Source organism: Brienomyrus brachyistius, chromosome 2, assembly GCF_023856365.1.
Source record: "Brienomyrus brachyistius isolate T26 chromosome 2, BBRACH_0.4, whole genome shotgun sequence".
Classification (NCBI taxonomy): Eukaryota; Metazoa; Chordata; class Actinopteri; order Osteoglossiformes; family Mormyridae; genus Brienomyrus; species Brienomyrus brachyistius.
This window is the reverse complement of record NC_064534.1, coordinates 49749364-49760286: the sequence shown is the minus strand read 5'-3', so window position 1 is coordinate 49760286 and position 10923 is coordinate 49749364.

Sequence of the window (10923 nt, the reverse complement as noted above, 5' to 3'; positions counted from 1 at the left end):
TAACTAGCATTAGCCATAACCAATTCTCAACCACAATTAGCATAATGTTTTCAGTACTGAACATCTGCTTGTGATTTTAGGCTCCACCCGTGTCAATAAATGTATTCTTTCATCATTATTCCTGCCGAACCAAAATTATGCACCAAACTCTCAGTGTCTATACTGTCCTAACCTGCCCTTCAGCCCCAGTGTGCCCAGTTCACAGAACCTAGTATGCTTGCCCTGTTACCTGGACTGCCGCATAGCTCAGTAGGTTGAGTGTGTGGCTGCGAGACTACAAACCCACCAGTCATGAGATTGCTTTTGTTTCACCTTGTTGTGCCTGACTTTTCTTCTGTTCTGTACAGCTTTTTGTTCCTAGTCTTCCCTAGTGTTGATAAACTTTAGTGTTTGTTAGGTTCCCTGGTTCCTTGTCTTGTTATCTGTTCTTTCCCGTGTCTTGCTGTTCCATGGCCTTGTTGATTAGTTGTTCACACATGCCCTTTGTTAGTCACCGTTATCAGTGTATTTAAGTGCCTGCCTTTGTTCATTTCCCATGTCAATCATTGGGTAAATTTCCGGAAGCCTTCTTAACGCTACGCCGATCATAAGTTCAGTCTTTTAACAAAGAACTTATGAATGACGTACCAATGACGAAGAAGGCTTCAGGAAACTCACCCGTTGTTATATATTACTCTGTGTTGCTGTGTTTCGGACACTGCCTGCTTCATAATCCTGCTACCTGTGTTACCCTCTTTCTTTCTTTGGTTACTTTATGATTATTGTAGTTAGTTCCTGTTGGCTTTTTGACCCCTCGGGGTCCTTTTATTTTGTGCCTTTCCCAATGTGTTCTGTTTCATATCACATAGCTTCCAGTGTATCGTTTCTTTTTCCCGCCTGCACCATGCCGCGCCGAGACAGCGAATGGGACTCGGCGAAGCCATGTACATTACAGCCAGGATTGCCAACTCTCACGCTTCTGCTGTGGCTCATGCTTTCAGCCTTAATCTCATGCTCACGCAAGAAATCTCATGCCAAATATATAGCATCCATTATACACCAAAAATAGTCATATCATAAGCATTGGGATAGTTTGCAAACTCTACAAGATTATTTACAAGGTAACAAAACTGTTACATACAGGTAGGTGTGTGTGCATGTTGTGTGTATAAGCGCACCCACGCATGTGAGACTCGTCTTGAATTGAAAATCTCACTTCAGCCTGCTGACCAAAGTTGGCACCCCTGTACAGCCCTATAAGACATATGCTTATTTTGTCTAATAAAATCATGTTACACATTTTACACCATTACAATGGTGTATCAAATTTTTGCCTAGTTGTAAGTGTTGTACAGTAATTATGATGCTTGCAGGTACTTACTCATAGTAACACAGCTACTGCATTGGGTTTATACATGCTACATGATTTATCGTTACATGTACAGATATTAATAATATTTAATATAGCTAAACGACAGTTCTGTCTAACACTCATTGTGTGACAATGTTTAAATTTTTTGTTAGGTTTTCTTCAAGTAGAATCTGTATTTCTGTTCTTATTTAAACATAATGCATGGCAATTATCCCTATTTCATATTTGAATTGTCTGCTAACAAACTCTTTACTCAGGGAGATGCAAATATTAATATATGTGAATATAATTAGTAATAAATTTACCACTTTTTAAATGAATGACTATTAAATGTATTTAATCACCATTACATTTATCATAGTTACTGATGGTAAAATCCATCCATCCATCTACTTTCCAAACCGCTTATCCTACTGGGTCGCGGAGGGTCCGGAGCCTATCCTGGAAGGGAATGGGCACGAGTCAGGGAACAACCCAGGATGGGGGGCCAGCCCATCGCAGGGCACACTCACACACCATTCACTCTCAGATGCATTCCTACAGGCAATTTAGCAACTCCAATTAGCCTCAGCATGTTTTTGGACTGTGGGGGGGAACTGGAGTACCCGGAGGAAACCCCACGATGACATGGGGAGAACATGCAAACTCCACACACATGTAACCCAGGCGAGACTCGAACCTGGGTCCCAGAGGTGTGAGGCAACAGTGCTAACCACTGCACCACCATGCCATCCATAATGGTAAAATTATAGAGATAAATCATGACTTGACATGACTTGCTTGAATAAGGTCTTTGAATTGACTTGACTTGTTTAATTCTATGAATCATGGCTTGAGACTTGAGCCAGGCCTCTTACTTGTCTTACCTCTTATTCCTAACCTTTGTGTTGATTACTCCCAGCTGCCTCTCGTTAGCTCCCTCATTAGTTTAGTATGTGCTTCTCAATCTTGTGTTCCCCAGTCCAGTCATTAATGTTGCTCAGCAAGTCAGTTCGTGTCCTTCTAATGTCTTGTCTTCTTGTTTTCATCCCTTGTGGTCCAGTTTATTTCCAGTCCCCGTTTGTTTAGTTTTATTCTAATAAAGCCCTGTTTTTTGTCCAATACGCTTGTTCTCAAGTCATTTGTTCTTCTAGCCGTGACTGGACTCCACATACAGCCTAGCAGCTATCCCCAGGAGCTTCTCATGCTCTGTATCTCCACTTGTTTACTTTCCCTTGTACCCAACGTCCTACCTCAGCCTGAGCCTCCTCCAGAGTGCTCTTGATGTGGGTAGGAGAGATGCTAGCGAGGCTCACCCCCGATTCGGATCCCCAGGAGGCAGAGGAGGTTTGACACTATGAGGGAGATGCATTAACTACTACAGGGTGAAATCATTCTGCCTGTCGGCTGTCCTCAGCATAAAACTGCAGATCTACTCACTGGCTCCCTGCAGATTGCCATCGAAACCACCACTCCTCCAGTGTCCAGCACAGGAGAAGCTGGACCAATGCCAGTGCATGACCTTGGTGAGACTGCTGCCACACCTCTAGAGCCTGTCTTCATCTTTGTGGCACCTCCAGAGCACATCTTCATCTCTGCCGCGTCTCCAAAGCCTGTCTTTGCCTTTCCCACACTCCCGGAGGTCATGCTCCTGGTCCCCAGCCCAGAGAGTGGCGCTCCACCTACACTCGAGGCTCCCAGCTCTGAGAATGCTGCTTCGCCTGAGCCCCAGGCTCCTGGCCCAGGAAGGGCCACATTGCCTGCACCTAGCCTAGTAGCAGCTATGCCACCCAAATTTGACCCAGGTGTCCTGGCTGCACCCCCCTCACCTCCAGGCAAAGTCCTGCATGTGTCCTGTTCTGTATACCTGCGGGCGCTCTGTACCCGCATTTCTTATATCCGCATCCAACCTGTTAGCCGGCAGCTGAACTAATTTAATTCTGCATCCGCCTGACCTGCATCAAATAAATTCCAATACCTGAACCCAAATTATAATTAGACTACTACGTTAGTTGGATGAAGAAGTCCGAGCACCAAAGCCGATCCTTGTGCTAATTCAAAAAATCCATCACTATGTACTGTCTCAAAAGATCTAATATCATTATACACAAAGTTCCCAGAAAGTTTGGTTATAGTATCCTTATCCTCTCCCCTGGGGAACATTAGCTCTCTGGTTCATATAAGATGCCATTTGATAGCATCGCTGCTAGTTTTTGAAATGGCACAGCTATCAACATGACGTCCCACACTTGCAGTTATTAAATACTAATGCAGTGATTCCATTTACTACATTGTTTTCATGATCTAATTTAACTCGAAACCTCTCTCATATGGTAGACTTTATTTTAGATGACGGGTTTTCCAGGGTTGCCAACTCTCGCACATCTGCCGTGACACTCCTGCTTTCTGACTCTCACACTTATGCAACAAATCTATATTATTCCATTATAAAACTAAAATTAGCTCCACTCGTTGGGGCAGTTTGCAAATCCTACAGACTATTTACAAGGTAATAAAACTATATAACTAAAATATATGTAAACGCGTGTTCAGACTTGCCTCGTATTGAAAATCTCACACCAGCCAGCTGACCAAAGTTCGCAATCTTGGTTTTCTATAACTTTTAACTCCACGAGCCAGTCATTTTCTCAATTCCTCACTGTCCATTTTACCTACTGCAGATATTTGGATCATGTGATTTCAAACAGGGTATTCTGGGAGGACAGAAACATAAAATCCATTATCTATTTTAAATGTAGCTATAGATTGTGGATGTGTGTTTTACATTTTCAAAAAATATGTAAAAGTGTAGCCTACTTATTTTTAAAATAAGTGTTTGCCATATAGAAGCATGATCCACCAATTAATTTCCAACAGCACCTGTACCCACAAATTACATTTTAGGATATTTTTTACCTGTTCCACCAAAGCTTACTGGTTACCAGTCAGGTACTTGTGGGTACCAGAACCCATGCAGGACTCTACCTCCAGGTGTCCCGGCTGCACTCTGCTCACATCCATGTGTCTTGGCCTCAATGTATCTCCTATTGCCCCACCCTTTGGTTCTGCTGACTCCTCGGCACCCCCTGACCCTGCTGGACCTCCAAGGCCCTCAGCTCCAGCGATCCAAATGGGCTCCTCCTTGCTGGTGAATGGGCCCAGGAAGTTCCACGTCCCAGAGACATTGTCCAGCCTCCAAGGGTCCGGAAGACTCCCGGGATACCCCCCATTTTTATTTGTCGTGCCTTCGTCTCTGTCCCTGCCTTTTTTTTCACCGGGTCTGTGCTCCTAATGGTTCCCTCTTCTGTTCCCACTCCTGTCTCTGTTGACCCTCTAGTTGTCCATAATGTCATGGTGTGGCCTGTCCTGTTTTTCCTTGTTGTTTCTTCTGCTCCCAGGTCCCCGTTGATATCTAGTGTTTGTCCCTCATTCCTGGTCATGTCCTGTTGCAGGTCTGTTTCTTCTGTGTGGTTCTGTCCATTGGTCTCTACTGTCATCCTGTTCGTCCCTGGTTTCACCTCTGCCTGTTCCATGCCCCTCTCATGCCATTTGTCCCAACCAAATCTTATCCTGTCCAGTCTGGTAGTTATGTCCCTCTGCCCTATTGTGGTGTCTGTCCTGTATGTCCACCCTGTTGTTCAATCCCCTTAGGCACGCTTTGGGGGGTGGGTACTGTCACATATTGTCTACCTGACCCTTCTGTCTCTTCCCTAAAGTGAGCCTAACAAGCCACACTTGTTACTCTTTTCCATTATCTCTCATCTCTAACCCTCATGTTGATCACTCCCAGCTGCCTCTTGTTAGCTCCCTCGTTAGTCCCGTATATATGCTTCACAGTCCATTATTCCCAGTCCAGTCAATAAGCCTGTCAGCCTATGTTCTTCTAATGTCTAGCCTTCTCGTTTTTATACCTCATGGTCCAGCTTATTTCCAGTCACTTTGATCATTTTGTTGTAATAAAGCCCCCTTTGTTTAATCCAAAACACCTAACCCTCAAGTCATTCGTTCGTCCAGCTGTGACAGAACTTGTGACTGACTTGTGACTTGTCTATATGCGACTTAATCCCATGTCTGCCCAACAGAGTCATTCAAAGTCCATCTATTTAAATATTCCCAGGGCCAACTACCTTAAAGCACACCCGCTACATGCACTTCCTGTTTGGCAACTATTGTTGCTACCTAGCCAGTCCTGCAGAATAGCATAGGGCTCGTCCTCCTGCCTCATTTGGCTACAGAGGCAGGTCATGATGCACCGGCAGACTGACAGTATAACAGGGATGTAATCTGAAGTGTTGTTGGCGTATTTAGGGTATTTTTGTGCAATTTGTGTGGCAGACAGGGACACACATAGATGTACCTGCATCCACAATCCATAGGAGTAAGCTATGATGCCAGGAAGAAATACATTCCCCTAAAACTAACTGGTGCTCACTAATGATAATAGGGCATGATCTGATTTCAGTCACAGCTGAGAGGTCCATAGTCCTTAACAACATGGACAAACATGTCATGCATGATCTTAGAAGCCCCCCCACCCCAAATTTTCTTCACATCCTTGCCTGGTGTGTGAGAAGTGACTCCAAGTCTTTTCCCTTACAACTGTGATGAGGACTACAGTTCCCCCACCCTGATCCCCACCCCCCAGTTTAGCAATGCTTGTCCAGATTTAACAAGCTTTTTGCTACCCACTGGGCCCCGATTTAGCACGAGTCCCAGCAAATCCAATTACACAGGAGTTACAGAGCTTGATTTTCCCATTAAAGATTTCATGCTGAGTATAAGGGTAGATGATTACACTGCCTTCAGCCAGTTCCCGCCAGGTCCTTCTTTCTTCATCTGTCAATGTAATTGGGCGGGGATGTGGGGGCGGGGGCGGCAATAGAACAAAAAGGGGTGTGGCCTATCTCTTAGGCATCCATTCATATGCCCACCAAACTGCAAGGTCAGTGACATTATTTCAGAGAGACTCTGCCAACAATCCCGCGTTTTTGCCCATGGTCCCTTCTTGGCCTTCACTAGATTTCATACAGATGAAAAATGTTCTCTGTGTTCATACTGAAGGAAAATATCTACAAGCAAACCATGCACCCTGATCAGGATGATTATTAAATTAACATTGCGTTTTCTTTAGAATATTACATATTCATGTAACTTCATTCAATGTAAAGTCATATAACCTAAAGGTAAAAGCAATATTAAGAGCCATTTACAGTATAAAACGAGACATTAATGAGTTTCAGAACATAGAAGACAAATAAACTTAAAAAGTCCTTTGAACTATATCTTATATATAACTTCAGTCTGGAACCTATAACCCAATATTTAACCTTAGATTAGTACCTTTAGCTACATCACTTCATTTGAAAATATAGCTGTCTCTATACCTTCAGTCCCCTTAGACAGAGTTTTTAAAAACAGTTGTTCATCATATTGAACATCTATCACTTCACCCTGAACAGATTTTGATCCCTGGAAGTTGGATTTAAAATGACTTTGTATTTCAACAAGTGAAAGCATGTCTTCATTTCTGTCTCCTTTTCACAGCATTGAAAGGAAAGAGACCATGGCTCCCCAGCAACCGCAGCTCAAGGTTAGGGCTGCTGTCACAGGGACTCAATACAATCACAACCCCCCCACCCCGGCAAATGACTCTCACATCACATGCACCTGACCCTTCTTTTGATGGCCTGGTGCATTCTGGGAATAAAATTGTCCTCCTGTGACGTTTAAGCTATGAACATCTGCCAGTTTCAAGAGAATAGACATGGATCACATCATATCCATAGTGATATATAATTATATCAGTATTAATATGAATAACGAATGTATACATATATGAGTTTCCCAGAGGTCATGAGACTTACTGTGTCTCTGTAAAACAATTATTAATAGGACTACTATCATATTACACATCAGGGCATCGCTGCAATTGTTAACTTCTGCACTTTGGCACATTCTGTGAATTCTGACCCATGTCACAATGCTGCTGTTCTTCATAAATGTTACATGTCAAGGCATCACTGCAGTAGTTAACCTCAGTGCTGCACTTTATTACTGCGATGTTGCACACCGACGTTGTTACTTCCATAACTAGTGTTACATACACTTCATTGTGCAGAGACCTCAATAATCTCAACATTGTAATGTTGTTTGGATTTTATTTCTTTTAAACTGGACCTGAGTACCTCTTCTCGTTCCGTTTATGTACAACATGTTTTGCAATGACAATAAAACATCCATAGCCATAATTGCCATTTAAACTTTACCAGTGCCTTATTGATGCTGATTTTCATGATTATATCTCCATTTATACAACTAAAACCTCTGAAGACTGACAGAAAGAGAGAAGTAAGGAAAAAAGACTGGTTAGGGAATAATAGTCCAGCTGGCTGTAAGACATTTTTTATCGTGTGCATTTCCATGCCTCTCTTGGCTCCAGCCCAAGTCCTCCAGGCTTCCATTGTTTCTTAATCCCTTAATTGGTGGTAACAGCGAATCTTAATATCCCTCCCGTTCTCCTGGTGTCTTCAAACTGCTGGCTCTGCTCACCGTGGAAAAAAAAGAAAACAATAGAACGACCAAGAATTATCCACAGCTGAGTATCAAAAGTGATTTGGGGAGCACTGTCACATCACTGTGTATTGGACAAACTAACCTACAATATTAACTAATATTAACTTGACAAACTGACGTGAATTTGTACGGGCATCCTGTCCAGGCCAGTCTCCTCCGGTAGGCTCTAGACCTCCCATGACTCCATACTGCAAAAGTGGATATGGATGGAATGATGGATGGATGGATGGACGGAAGGATGGATATCTGATCGACTTAATGGGCCTGCACCTTCCAGGCACCCCTGGTTGTAGGGGGGTTGGAGCCTACGACATGCATTGTGGGATACCAGTCCATCACAGGGTACACACAAACCCATATAGGGAGGCAACACAACAGTGGAGGAATATGCTAACTGCACAAAGCGGAGATGGGATATGAAGTCATTTCCTTATATTTATAAATAAGTATTTATTGCTTATTTGAAGTGGCATGGCATGTGTTAATGAAGCATGCTATAGCTTATCAACAAAATGCATTTAATACTGTGATAAATGATTGAAAAGATGACAAATCACTTGGTCTCACAAATCAGACTGAAATAACCACAAACTGACCTTGTTGGACACAACTTGAATGATGAATTTTAATTGGAATTAAAAGGTTTTTAGATTTCTATTTGTGAATAAGCCCCCTAAACAAAACTCAACTAAAAAAATCCTGGTCTTTGTGATCATGCATATAATTACAGGCTCTTTAAATTTCAGCAGGGAACCTGCTAACTAATAAATATAATTAGTTATAGCTTCTTTAGGTAAGCAGAGAGCCGGCTGACCTGTCACTCCATATTCAAATGATTTTATGTTGTTATGAATCACATATAGGTAACTTTCTTGCAGCCAATATCAAAGTTATAAACAATAAACTTCATAAACAGCATCTGGAGAACTAAACAGGAGACATGATTTCAGAGACCATAAAAACTGACAGGTGTTGAAAGGCAGTGAATGGAGTACATAAATGTTGAGATTAGGAAGAACATCTTGACATCTTTGTCACTAGTGCTTCCTACTTCCTTCTCCAACCAAGCTGGTGAGAAATCTGAAGACCAATCGATCACTTTCTCACAGTTAGTCTGCTCCTTTATTTCAGCAAGTACACATACACACTCAGAGAAACCCCACACACTTCCTGAGGAGCTTACAGGAGTAACGGCAGACTTTCCAAACCAATTTACAGCAGGGGAACATGTTAGTCCACCACACAGTGACCCCACTATTAGGGCAGCAAGTGAAGTCAGGCAAAGAATGAGGTGACCCTCCCATGTTTTTCGTAAACACTTACTGGTAACAAAATAGAACAGCTAACCCCCCTTGTTTCTCAGGAGGGAATCCTGTCATTTCCTTTGTCCTAACTTTATTTTGGGGAGGAGGTTGTTGGGGGGGAGGTGGATGGTGATCCCTCATTGCCCATCTTGGCTGCCAACACGACGGGGGGTCATTTACTTAAATATCCTTGCTTACTCAGGAATGCCAGCACTGACAAACCCTCTTGGATCCAAAGAATCACACCACATCACTGACAATAACATTAAGGTTTGTGTGTAGGATATAACCTACTTTTCCTGCACTCCAATGAAATAGAAATTAGGACACACGTCTTTACAGCATTCTTACTTTAACTTTTAACATATAAACGATCACACGAAACTATATATCCCTGCCTTCAATTCATTAATAGCGCTGTATGGAGGATTTAGTGGTAGATTTTAGCAAAGGACTTTTCGGGCTCTAGGACCTAGTTGAATTTGAGAGGTAGGTCTTTTCGTCCGTTACGTCCATGCATGTAATCATTGATTGTGCCCATTGTGAAAAGTGCGATCCACCATCTGTAGGTCCCTTGGGGGTAAGACGGCTGACATAGGCTTGTTTTCTATAGGATTAAATAAGTATAAGGCAGATATTATTCAAATGATACAGTAATTTCCTCTAAGACAAGAAAGAAAAAATCCCGTCTTAGTCTTAAACAACTTTGATCACATCCAGTATTGGATATCATTTGGCTTTAATCACTTACGTTTTGTGTTTATTTCGATACTGTTATTTATTATTCACACTTTTAAATCTATTTTTTAGAAAATCATCCCATATATATTGCACTCTATCGGTAGGACGATACTTCAGTAACAACTGAATTTCAATTCTCAAAAGAAGGGCAAAAATAAGCAAGAAACAAGGACATTGAGCGAGATACAGCACAGCTGAGTTGCTTTACGAAAAAAATAGTATGTCTGGCTACATATGATATTATGCCATTTTTTTTTCGTCTGGTACCATTTAATTATTCTTTAAGCATGTCGGTGCTCTGTGGGTGAAAGTGTCTGTCCCAAGTTCCTTAAAGCGTCCCCCCCCACCCCCATCGTCGCCTTTCCCGCTGCTTTCTCCGCAGAGACGCGGGACGATCGGCGGGGGAGAGAAGCTGCCCGCAAGCCCTCAACGGCTTCATTCGCCCCCCAGACAGGAAAAAATCATATTCAAGAAGCCCGACGAGTCTTACTGAACCACCTGTGGATGAACTCATATGTTTAGAAGGATTTGTTTTGTGTTGGATGTCTGTGGGCGATATAAATAAAGTTTTAGTTAGATTCTTTGAGAAGATTTACTAAATACAAGTTCTTAAAGGAAATACATGGTATCGGGAAATATTTCGTTCCAAGTAATTATGTTACAGCATTAAGTAGTTGGCGTAACGGAGATGCATCAGATCAGTTGGTTTAATGAAAGGAAATCAGACATTCGCCCAGCGTTATTATTTATAGTGCGCAAATAGGCTAAAAAAAAATTGTAAAGGTATTTTTTTGATGCGGTGCTGGGCTATGAGGTTAATGGACAAAAAGGTGCACTGATTTACACCGGGTAAAAGGAGCAGAAGAGCGCAGCAGTGCGGACTTCAACACAGAGCATCGAGAAGGCAGATCGCACAGTCGGATCTCCGCTGCAGCGCACCGGCCACGGAGGGTAGCGAAGGTGGGCTTATCCGGC